The following is a 13,473-nucleotide window of genomic DNA, read 5'->3' as shown; positions in this document are numbered from 1 at the left end:
TGCTCACTGACGGAACTGTTCTCCTCCATCTTGCAGCTATAGAACTTATTGGAGACTTCATATCTCTCAATCCGGGCATTTGCTTGAAATATTAACTTCAACTCCTGGAACATCTCATATGCTCCATGACGTTCAAAACGTCGTTGAAGTCCCGATTCTAAGTCGTAAAGCATGGCACACTGAACTATCGAGTAGTCATCAGCTTTGCTCTACCAGACGTTCATAACATCTGGTGTTGCTCCAGCAGCAGGCCTGGCACCCAGCGGTGCTTTCAGGACGTAATTCTTCTGTGCAGCAATGAGGATAATCCTCAAGTTACGGACCCAGTCCATGTAATTGCTACCATCATCTTTCAACTTTGCTTTCTCAAGGAACGCATTAAAATTCAACGGAACAACAGCACGAGCCATCTATCTACAATCAACATAAACAAGCAAGATACTATCAGGGACTAAGTTCATGATAAATTTAAGTTCAATTAATCATATTACTTAAGAACTCCCACTTAGATAGACATCCCTCTAATCCTCTAAGTGATCACGTGATCCAAATCAACTAAACCATGTCCGATCATCACGTGAGATGGAGTAGTTTCATTGGTGAACATCACTATGTTGATCATATCTACTATATGATTCACGCTCGACCTTTCGGTCTCCGTGTTCCGAGGCCATATCTGTATATGCTTGGCTCGTCAAGTGTAACCTGAGTATTCCGTGTGTGCAACTGTTTTGCACCCGTTGTATTTGAACGTAGAGCCTATCACACCCGATCATCACGTGGTGTCTCAGCACGAAGAACTTTCGCAATGGTGCATACTCAGGGAGAACACTTCTTGATAATTTAGTGAGAGATCATCTTATAATGCTACCGTCAATCAAAGCAAGATAAGATGCATAAAAGATAAACATCACATGCAATCAATATAAGTGATATGATATGGCCATCATCATCTTGTGCCTGTGATCTCCATCTCTGAAGCACCGTCATGATCACCATCGTCACTAGCGCGACACCTTGATCTCCATCGTAGCATCGTTGTCGTCTCGCCAATCTTATGCTTCCACGACTATCACTACCGCTTAGTAATAAAGTAAAGCATTACATCGCGATTGCATTGCATACAATAAAGCGACAACCATATGGCTCCTGCCAGTTGCCGATAACTCGGTTACAAAACATGATCATCTCATACAATAAAATTTAGCATCATGTCTTGGCCATATCACATCACAACATGCCCTGCAAAAACAAGTTAGACGTCCTCTACTTTGTTGTTGCAAGTTTTACGTGGCTGCTACGGGCTTAAGTAAGAACCAATCTCACCTACGCATCAAAACCACAACGATAGTTTGTCAATTTGACTTCGTTTTAACCTTCACAAGGACCGGGCGTAGCCACACTTGGTTCAACTAAAGTTGGAGAGACTGTCGCCCGCAAGCCACCTATGTGCAAAGCACGTCGGGAGAACCGGTCTCGCGTAAGCGTACGCGTAATGTCGGTCCGGGTCGTCTCGTCCAACAATGCCGCCGAACCAAAGTATGACATGCTGGTAGGCAGTATGACTTATATCGCCCACAACTCACTTGTGTTCTACTCGAGCATATAACATCAAACCATAAAACCTAGGCTCGGATGCCACTGTTGGGGAACGCAGTAATTTCAAAAAATTTCCTACGCACACGCAAGATCATGGTGATGCATAGCAACGAGAGGGGAGAGTATGATCTACGTACTCTTGTAGATCGCAACGGAAGCGTTGACACAACGTAGAGGAAGTAGTCATACGTCTTCTTCCCGATCCGACCGATCCAAGCACCGTTACTCCGGCACCTCCGAGTTCTTAGCACACGTACAGCACGATGACGCTCCCCGGGCTCCGATCCAGGAAAGCTTCGGGGATGAGTTCCGTCAGCACAACGGCGTGGTGACGATGATGAAGTTCCACCGACGCAGGGCTTCGCCTAAGCACTACAACGATATGACCGAGGTGGAATATGGTGGCAGGGGGCACCGCACACGGCTAAGGAACGATCACGAGGATCAACTTGTGTGTTCTAGGGTGCCCCCTGCCGCCGTATATAAAGGATCCAAGGGGGGGGGTGCGCCGGCCTAGAGGAGGGCGCAGGAGGAGTCCTACTCCTGCCGGGAGTAGGACTCCCCTCCCCGTTCCTTGTCCAACTAGGAGAGGTGGAGGGACAATAGGAAAGGGGGGGCGCCGCCCCTCCCTCCTTGTCCAATTCAGACTAGGGGGAGAGGGGGCGCGCGGCCTGCCCTGGCAGCCCCTTCCTCTTCTCCACATTAGGCCCATAAGGCCCATTAACCCCCCGGGGGGTTCCGGTAACCCCTCCGGCACTCCGGTTTTATCCGAAACTTCTCCAAAACCCTTCTGGTGTCCGAATATAGTCATCCAATATATCAATCTTTATGTCTCGACCATTCCGAGACTCCTCGTCATGTCCGTGATCACATCCGGGACTCCAAACTAACTTCGGTACATCAAAATGCATAAACTCATAATAACTGTCATCATAACTTTAAGCGTGCGGACCCTACGGTTCGAGAACAATGTAGACATGACTGAGACACGTCTCCGGTCAATAACCAATAGCGGGACCTGGATGCCCATATTGGCTCCTACATATTCTACGAAGATCTTTATCGGTCAGACCGCATAACAATATACGTTGTTCCTTTTGTCATCGGTATGTTACTTGCCCGAGATTCGATCGTCGGTATCCAATACCTAGTTCAATCTCGTTACCGGCAAGTCTCTTTACTCGTTCCATAATACATCATCTCACAACTAACATATTAGTTGTAATGCTTGCAAGGCTTATGTTATGTGCATTACCAAGAGGGCCCAGAGATACCTCTCCGACAATCGGAGTGACAAATCCTAATCTCGAAATACGCCAACCCAACATGTATCTTTGGAGACACCTGTAATGCTCCTTTATAATCACCCAGTTACGTTGTGACGTTTGGTAGCACCCAAAGTGTTCCTCCGGCAAACGGGAGTTGCATAATCTCATAGTTATATGAACATGTATAAGTCATGAAGAAAGCAATACCAACATACTAAACGGTCGGGTGCTAAGCTAATGGAATGGGTCATGTCAATCAGATCATTCAACTAATGATGTGACCTCGTTAATCAAATAACAACTCTTTGTTCATGGTTAGGAAACATAACCATCTTTGATTAACGAGCTAGTCAAGTAGAGGCATACTAGTGACACTCTGTTTGTCTATGTATTCACACATGTATTATGTTTCCGGTTAATACAATTCTAGCATGAATAATAAACATTTATCATGATATAAGGAAATAAATAATAACTTTATTATTGCCTCTAGGGCATATTTCCTTCATAAAGAGACTTGCCGGTAACGATATTGAACTAGGTATTGAGATACCGACGATCGAATCTCGGGCAAGTAACATACCGATGACAAAGGGAACAGCGTATGTTGTTATGTGGTTTGACCGATAAAAATCTTCCTAGAATATGTAGGAGCCAATATGAGCATCCAGTTTCCGCTATTGGTTATTGATCAAAGACATGTCTCGGTCATGTCTACACAGCTCTCGAACCCGTAGGGTCCGCACGCTTAAAGTTCGATGACGATTATATTATGAGTTTATGTGTTTTGATGTACCGAAGGTAGTTCGGAGTACCGGATTTGATCACGAACATGATGAGGAGTCTCGAAATGGTTGAGACATAAAGATCGATATATTGGACGACTATATTTGGATACCGGAATGGTTCTGGTTGAGATGGGGATAATACCGGAGCACTGGGAGGTTATCGACCCCCCCCCCCGAGGTATACGGGCCTTAATGGGCTTTAGTGGAAAGGAGGGGAAAGGGCAAGGGAGGGGGCGCTCCCCCAAGCCCAATCCGAATTGGGATGGGGGCCGGCCCCCCTTTCCTTCCTCCCTCCTTCCTCTTCCTTCCCTCTCCCTCTCCAAATTGGAAAAGGAGGAGTCCTGCTCCCGGTGGGAGGAGGACTCCCCCTTGGGCGCGCCTCCTCCCCTTGGTCGCCCCTCTCCTCCCCCCTTTATATACGGAGGAGAGGGGCACCCCATAGACACAACAATTGATCTCTTGGATATTTTACCCATGTGTGGTGCCCCTGTCCACCATAGTCCACCTCGATAATACCATAGCAGTGCTTAGGCGAAGACCTGCGACGGTAGAACATCAACATCGTCACCACGCCATCGTGCTGACGAAACTCTCCCTCAAAGCTCGGCTGGATCGAAGCTCAAGGGACGTCATCGAGTTGAACGTGTGCAGAACTCAGAGGCGTCGTGCGTTCGGTACTTGATCGGTCGGATCGTGAAGACGTACGACTACATCAACCGCGTTGTGCTAACGCTTCCACTTTCAGTCTACGAGGGTACGTGGACACACTCTCCCCTCTCGTTGCTATGCATCACCATGATCGTGCATGTGCACAGGAATTTTTTTGAAATTACTACGTTCCCCAACAGTGGTATCAGAGCCTGGTTTCATGCGTTGATGTTATATGCATGAGTAGAACACAAGTGAGTTGTGGGCGATACAAGTCATACTACTTACCATCATGTCATACTTTGGTTCGGCTGTATTGTTGGATGAAGCGGCCCGGACCGACATTACGCGTACGCTTATGCGAGACTGGTTCTACCGACGTGCTTTGCACACAGGTGGCTGGCGGGTGTCAGTTTCTCCAACTTTAGTTGAATCGAGTGTGGCTACGCCCGACGCTTGAGATGGTTAAAACAACATTAACTTGACGAACTATCATTGTGGTTTTGATGCGTAGGTAAGAACAGTTCTTGCTCAGCCCGTAGCAGCCACGTAAAACTTGCAACAACAAAGTAGAGGACGTCTAACTTGTTTTTGCAGGGCATGTTGTGATGTGATACGGTCAAGACATGATGCTATATTTTATTGTATGAGATGATAATGTTTTGTAACCGAGTTATCGACAACTGGCAGGAGCCATATGGTTGTCGCTTTATTGTATGCAATGCAATCGCCCTGTAATTGCTTTACTTTATCACTAAGCGGTAGCGATAGTCGTAGAAGCAATAGTTGGCGAGACGACAACGATGCTACGATGGAGATCAAGGTGTCGTCCCGGTGACAATGGTGATCATGACGGTGCTTCAGAGATGGAGATCACAAGTACAAGATGATGATGGCCATATCATATCACTTATATTGATTGCATGTGATGTTTATCTTTTATGCATCTTATTTTGATTTGATTGACGGTAGCATTATAAGATGATCTCTCACTAAATTTCAAGCTAAAAGTGTTCTCCCTAAGTATGCATTGTTGCCAAAGTTCGTCATGCCCAAACACCACGTGATGATCGAGTGTGATAAGCTCTATGTCCATCTACAACGGGTGCAAGCCAGTTTTGCACACGTAGAATACTCAGGTTAAACTTGACGAGCCTAGCATATGCAGATATGGCCTTGGAACACTGAGACCGAAAGGTCGAGCGTGAATCATATAGTATATATGATCAACATAGTGATGTTCACCATTGAAAACTACTCCATTTCACGTGATGATCGGTTATGGTTTAGTTGATTTGGATCACATGATCACTTAGATGATTAGAGGGATGTCTATCTAAGTGGGAGTTCTTAAGTAATATAATTAATTGAACTTTAATTTATCATGAACTTAGTCCTGGTAGTATTAGCATATCTATGTTGTAGATCAATAGCTCACATTTAGCTCCTCTATTTTATTTTTGATATGTTCCTAGAGAAGACTAAGTTGAAAGATGTTAGTAGCAATGATGAGGATTGGATCCGTGATCTAGGGATTATCCTTATTGCTGCACAGACGAATTATGTCCTTGATACACCGCTAGGTGACAGACCTATTGCAGGAGTAGATGCAGACGTTATGGACGTTTGGCTAGCTCAATATGATGACTACTTGATAGTTTAGTGCACCATGCTTAACAGCTTAGAATCGGGACTTCAAAGACGTTTTGAACATCATGGATCATATGAGATGTTCCAGGAGTTGAAGTTAATATTTCAAGCAAATACCCGAGTTGAGAGATATGAAGTCTCCAACAAGTTCTATAGCTAAAAGATGGAGGAGAATAGCTCAAGCAGTGAGCATGTGCTCAGATTGTCTGGGTACTACAATCGCTTGAATCAAGTGGGAGTTAATCTTCCAGATAAAATAGTGATTGACAGAATTCTCTAGTCACCATCACCAAGTTAGTAGAACTTCGTGATGAACTATAGTATGCAAGGGATGACGAAAACGATTCCCGAGCTTTTAATGATGATGAAATCGATGAAGGTAGAAATCAAGAAAGAGCATCAAGTGTTGATGATTGACAAGACCACTAGTTTCAAGAAAAGGGAAAAGGGAAAGAAAGGGAACTTCAAGAAGAATGGCAAGCAAGTTGCTGCTCAAGTGAAGAAGCCCAAGTCTGGACCTAAGCCTGAGACTATGTGCTTTTACTGCAAAGGGACTAGTCACTGGAAGCAGAACTGTCCCAAGTATTTGGCAGATAAGAAGGATGGCAAAGTGAACAAAGGTATATTGGATACACATGTTATTGATGTGTACTTTACTAGTGTTTATGGCAACCCCTAGGTATTTGATACTAGTTCAGTTGCTAAGAATAGTAACTTGAAACGGGAGTTGCAGAATGAATAGAAACTAGTTAAGGGTGAAGTGACGATGTGTGTTGGAAGTAGTTCCAAGAATGATATGATCATCATCGCACACTCCCTATACTTTCGGGATTAGTGTTGAACCTAAATAAATGTTATTTGCTGTTTGTGTTGAGCATGAATATGATTTGATCATTTTTATTGCAATACTATTATTCATTTAAGTTAGAGAATAATTGTTGTTCTGTTTACATTAATAAAACCTTCTATGGTTATACACCCAATGAAATTGGTTTGTTGGATCTCGATCGTAGTGATACACATATTCATAATATTGAATCCAAAAGATGCAAAGTTAATAATGATAGTGTAACTTATTTGTGGCACTGCCGCTTAGGTCATATTTGTGTAAAGCGCATGAAGAAAATCCATGCTGATGGGATTTTGGAATCACTTGACTATGAATCAGTTGATGCTTGCGAACCATGCCTCATGGGCAAAGATGACTAAGACTCCATTCTCCAGAACAATGCAGCGAGCAACTGACTTATTGGATATAATACATACTGATGTATGAGGTCCGATGAGTGTTGAGGCTCGCGGCGGGTATCGTTATTTTATGACCTTCAAAGATAATTTAAGAAGATATGGGTATATCTACTTGAAGAAACATAAGTCTAAAACATTTGAAAAGTTTAAAGAATTTCAGAGTGAAGTGGAAAATCATCGTAACAAGAAAATAAAGTTTCTACGATCTGATCGCAGAGGCAAATATTTGAGTTATGAGTTTGGTCTTCAATTAAAACAATGTGGAATAGTTTCACAAACTCACGCCACCTGGAACACCACAGCGTAATGGTGTGTCCGAACATCATAACTGTACTTTATTAGATATGGTGCAATCTATAATGTCTCTTACGGATTTACCACTATCATTTTGGGGTTATGCATTAGAGACAGCTGCATTCACATTAAATAGGGCACCATCTAAATCCGTTGAGATGACGCCATATGAAATGTGGTTTGGCAAGAAACCAAGTTGTCGTTTCTTAAAGTTTGGGGTTGTGATGCTTGTGTGAAAAAGTTTCATCCTGATAAGATCAAACCCAAATCGGAGAAATGTGTCTTCATAGGATACCCAAAAGAGATAGTTGGGTACACCTTCTATCACAGATCCAAAGGAAAGACATTCATTGCTAAGAATGGATCCTTTCTAGAGAAGGAGTTTCTCTCGAAAGAAGTGAGTGGGAGGAAAGTAGAACTTGATGAGGTAACTGTACCTGCTTCCTTATTGAAAAGTAGTTCATCACATAAATCTGTTCCTGCGACTCCTACACCAATTAGTGAGGAAGCTACTGATGATGATCATGTAACTTCAGATCAAGTTACTACTGAAACTCATAGGTCAACCAGAGTGAGATCCGCACCAGAGTGGTATGGTAATCATGTTCTGCAGGTCATGTTAATTGAACATGACGAACCTACAAACTATGAGGAAGCGATGATGAGCCCAGATTCCGCGAAATGGCTTGAGGCCATGAAATCTGAGATGGGATCCATGTATGAGAACAAAGTGTGGACTTTGGTTGACTTGCCCGATGATCAGCAAGCCATAGAAAATAAATGGATCTTCAAGAGGAAGACGGACGCTAATAGTAGTGTTACTATCTACAAAGCTGGAACTGTCGAAAAGGTTTTGACAAAGTTCAAGGTGTTGACTACGATGAGATTTTCTCACTCGTAGCGATGCTTTAAGTCTGTCCGAATCATGTTAGCAAATTTCCACATTTTATGAAATCTGGCAAATGGATGTCAAAACTACATTCCTTAAAGGATTTCTTAAAGGAGAGTTGTATATGATGCAACTAGAATGTTTTGTCGATCCTAAAGGTGCTAACAAAATGTGCAAGCTCCAACGATCCATCTATGGACTGGTGCAAGCATCTTAGAGTTGGAATATATGCTTTGATGAGTTGATCAAAGCATATAATTTTATACAGACTTGTGGTGAAACCTGTATTTACAAGAAAGTGAGTGGGAGCACTACAACATTTTTGATAAATATATGTGAATGACATATTGTTGATCGGAAATAATGTGGAATTTTTTGGATAGCATAAAGGAGTATTTGAAAGGAGTTTTTCAAATAAAGACCTCGGTGAAGCTACTTACATATTGAGCATCAAGATCTATAGAGATAGATCAAGATGCTTGATAAGTTTTTTTCAATGAGTACATACCTTGACAAGATTTTGAAGTAGTTCAAAATGGAACAGTCAAAGAAAGAGTTCTTACCTGTGTTACAAGGTGTCAAATTGAGTAAGACTCAAAGCCTGACCATGGCAGAAGATAGAAAGAGAATGGAAGTCATTCCCTATGCCTCAGCCATAGTTTCTATAAAGTATGCCATGCTATGTACCAGATCTATTGTATACCCTACACTGAGTTTAGCAAGGGAGTACAATAGTGATCTAGGATTAGATCACTGGACAGCGGTCAAAATTATCCTTAGTGGAATAAGGAAATATTTCTCGGTTATGGAGGTGATAAAAGAGTTCGTCATAAAGAGTTACGTCGATGCAAGGTTTTTTCATCAATCTAGATGACTCTAAGTCTCGATCTGGATACATATTGAAAGTGAGAGCAATTAGCTAGAGTAGCTCCGTGCAGAGCATTGTAGACATAGAAATTTGCGAAATACATACGAATCTGAATGTTGCAGACCCGTAGGCTAAACTTCTCTCACAAGCAAAACATGATCACTCTTTGGGTGTTAATCACATAGAGATGTGAACTAGATTATTGACTCTAGTAAACCCTTTGGGTATTAATCACATGGAGATGTGAACTAATTACATAAAGATGTCAACTAGATTATTGACTCTAGTAAACCCTTTGGGTATTAGTCACATGGACATGTGAACTAATCACATAAAGATGTGAACTCGATTATTGACTCTAGTAAACCCTTTGGGTATTAGTCACATCGAGATGTGAACTAATCACATAAAGATGTGAACTAGATTATTGACTCTAGTGCAAGTGGGAGACTGCAGGAAATGTGCCCTAGAGGCAATAATAAAGTTATTATTTATTTCCTTATATCATGATAAATGTTTATTATTCATGCTAGAATTGTATTAATCGGAAACATGATACATGTGTGAATACATAGACAAACAGAGTGTCACTAGTATGCCTCTACTTGACTAGCTCGTTAATCAAAGATGGTTAAGTTTCCTAACCATAGACATGAGTTTTCATTTGATTAATGGGATCACATCATTAGGAGAATGATGTGATTGACTTGACCCATTCCGTTAGCTTAGAACTTGATCGTTAGTATGTTGCTATTGCTTTCTTCATGACTTATACATGTTCCTATGACAATGAGATTATGTAACTCCAGTTTACCGGAGGAACACTTTGTGTGCTACCAAACGTCACAACGTAACTGCGTGATTATAAAGGTGCTCTATAGGTGTCTCCGAAGGTACTTGTTGGGTTGGCGTATTTTGCGATTAGGATTTGTCACTCGAATTGTCGGAGAGGTATCTCTGGGCCCACTCGGTAATACAGATCACTTAAGCCTTGCAAGCATTGCAACTAATGAGTTAGTTTTGGGATGATGTATTACGGAACGAGTAAAGACACTTGTCGGTAATGATATTGAACTAGGTATTGAGATACCGACGATCGAATCTCGGGCAAGTAACATACCGATGACAAAGGGAACAACGTATGTTGTTATGCGGTTTGATCGATAAAAATCTTCGTAGAATATGTAGGAGCCAATATGAGCATCCAGGTTCCGCTATTGGTTATTGACCGAAGACGTGTCTCGGTCATGTCTACATAGTTCTCGAACCCGTAGGGTCCACACACTTAAAGTTCAATGACAATTATATTACGAGTTTATGTGTTTTGATGTACCGAAGGTAGTTCGGAGTCCCGGGTGTGATCACGGACATGACGAGGAGTCTCAAAATGGTCGAGACGTAAAGATCGATATATTGGATGACTATATTTGGATACCAGAATGGTTCCGGGTGAGATCGGGATAATACCGGAGCACCGGGAGGTTATCAGAACCCCTCCCCCCCTCCCGGGAGGTATATGGGCCTTAATGGGCTTTAGTGGAAAGGAGGGGAAAGGAGCAAGGGAGGGGGCGCCCCCCCAAGCCCAATCCGAACTGGGAGGGGGGCCGGCCCCCCTTTCCTTCCTCCCTCCTCCCTATTCCTTCCCTCTCCCTCTCCAAATAGGAAAAGGAGGAGTCCTACTCCCGGTGGGAGTGGGACTCCCCCCTTGGGCGTGCCTCCTCCCCTTGGTCGGCCCTCTCCTCCCCCCTTTATATACGGAGGAGAGGGGCACCCCATAGACACAACAATTGATCTCTTGGATCTTTTAGCCGTGTGCGGTGCCCCTCTCCACCATAGTCCACCTCGATAATACCATAACGGTGCTTAGGCGAAGCCCTGCGATGGTAGAACATCAACATCGTCACCACGCCGTCGTGCTGACGGAACTCTCCCTTAGAGCTCGGCTGGATTGGAGTTCGAGGGACGTCATCGAGTTGAACGTGTGTAGAACTCGGAGGTGTCGTGCGTTCGGTACTTGATCAGTCGGATCATGAAGACGTACGACTACATCAACCGTGTTGTCCTAACGCTTCCGCTTTCGGTCTACGAGGGTACGTGGACACACTCTACCCTCTCGTTGCTATGCATCACCATGATCTTGCGTGTGCGTAGGAATTTTTTTGAAATTACTACGTTCCCCAACCTGAGCATAATGGGCTAGGGATAACTTATTTTAGCATTGATATTTTGAAAGACATGGTTTCTTGTTGATATGCTTGAGTATCTAAATTATTATGTCAAAACTAGACTATTGCTTTGAATCACATAAAAGTCCAAATGTCCATGCTATAAAGAAAATAATATGATATGACTTAATGAACAACACTCCACATCAAAAATTCTGTTTATATCACTTACCTACTCGAGGACGAGTAGGAGTTAAGCTTGGGGATGCTGATACGTCTCCAATGTATCTATAATTTTTTATTGTTCCATGCTGTTTTATTATCATTCTTGGATGTTTTATAATCATTTTATAGTCATTTTATATCATTTTTTGTACTAACCTATTAACATGGTGCCCAGTGCTAGTTCCTGTTTTTTCCATGTTTTTTCGTAGGATATCAATATCAAATGGAGTCTAAATGGCACGAAACTTTATGATGATTTTTTATGAGCCAAAAGGAAGCAGATTGGCCCTGGTTGCACCTAGGGGTGCCCCGAGGGGCGCACAACCCACCAGGGCGCGTCAGGAGGCCCGATGGGTTGTTCCCACCTCGGGTGCCCCCGGATCGCCTCTTTGCTCTATAAATACCCCAAATATTCCCAAAACCCTAGGGGAATCGACAAAATATTCGTCCAGCCGCCGCAGAGTCCAGAAACACCAGATCCAATCTAAACACCATCAAAGAGGGGTTCACCACTTTCATTAGTGCATCCCCGATGATGCATGAGTAGTTCTTTGTAGACCTTCGGGTCCGTAGTTAATAGCTAGATGGCTTCATCTCTCTCTCTTGGTCCTCAATACAATGGTCTCTTGGAGATCCATATGATGTAACTCTTTTGCGCTGTGTTTGTTGGGATTGATGAACTTCGAGTTTATGATCAGATCTATGGTTTTTATATCCATGGAAATATTTGAGTTTCTCTGATCTCTTTTATGCATGATCTCTTATAGCCTCGTATTTCTTCTCCGATATTTGGGTTTTGTCTGGCCAACTCAATCTATTTATCTTGCAATGGGAAGAGGTGCCCGGTAGTGGGTTTGATCTTACGATGTGTGATCCCAGTGACAGAAAGGGAACCGACACGTATGTATCATTGTTACTAAGGATAAAAAGACAAGATCTATATCTACCGCCATATAGATAAACGGATCTTGTCTACATCATGTCATTGTTCTTATTGCATTACTCCATTTTTCCATGAACTTAATACACTAGATGCATGCTGGATAGTGATCGATGTGTGGAGTAATAGTAGTAGATGTAGGCAGGAGTCGGTCTACTAATCTTCGAAGTGATGCCTATGTAATTATCATTGCCTAGATATCATCATAATTATTTGGAGCTCTATCAATTGCCCAACAGTAATTTATTTACACACCGTTTGCTATTTTTCTCGAGCGAAGCCACTAATGAAACCTACGGCCCCGGGTCTTATTTCTCATATATGTGCCTTTGCGATCTACTTCTTCCTTGCTTTTATTTTCAGATCTATTAAACCAAAAATCCAAAAATACTTTGACGCACTTTATTTTATTTGCGATCTATTTATCCAATCTATTACAACCTTTTTACCGTCACACACCAATTTCTGGCACCGTTACCCGAAAGGGATTGACAACCCCTTTAACACGTCGGGTTGTGAGGTGTTGTTATTTGTGTGCAGGAGTTGTTTACATTATGTTGCTTGGTTCCCCTACTGGTTCGATAACCTTGGTTTCATAACTAAGGGAAATACCTACCACAGCTGTGCAACATCATCCCTCCCTCTTCGGGGAAATACCGACATAGTTCCAGCTGCCATCACTTACTAATGCTCGCAGTAGCGCCTGGGTATTTGATACTGGTTTTGTTGCTAATATTTGCAACTCGAAACAGGGGCTACCGATTAAGCGAAGATTGGCTAAGGACGAGCTGACGATGCGCGTGGGAAATGGTTCCAAAGTCGATGTGATCATGGTCGGCACGCTACCTCTACATCTACCTTCGGGGTTAGTATTAGACCTAAATAATTGTT

This window comes from Triticum urartu, chromosome 2A (assembly GCF_056163025.1).
Source record: "Triticum urartu cultivar PI428250 chromosome 2A, HENAU_Tu73, whole genome shotgun sequence".
Classification (NCBI taxonomy): domain Eukaryota; kingdom Viridiplantae; phylum Streptophyta; class Magnoliopsida; order Poales; family Poaceae; genus Triticum; species Triticum urartu.
This window is presented reverse-complemented; position numbering follows the sequence as displayed.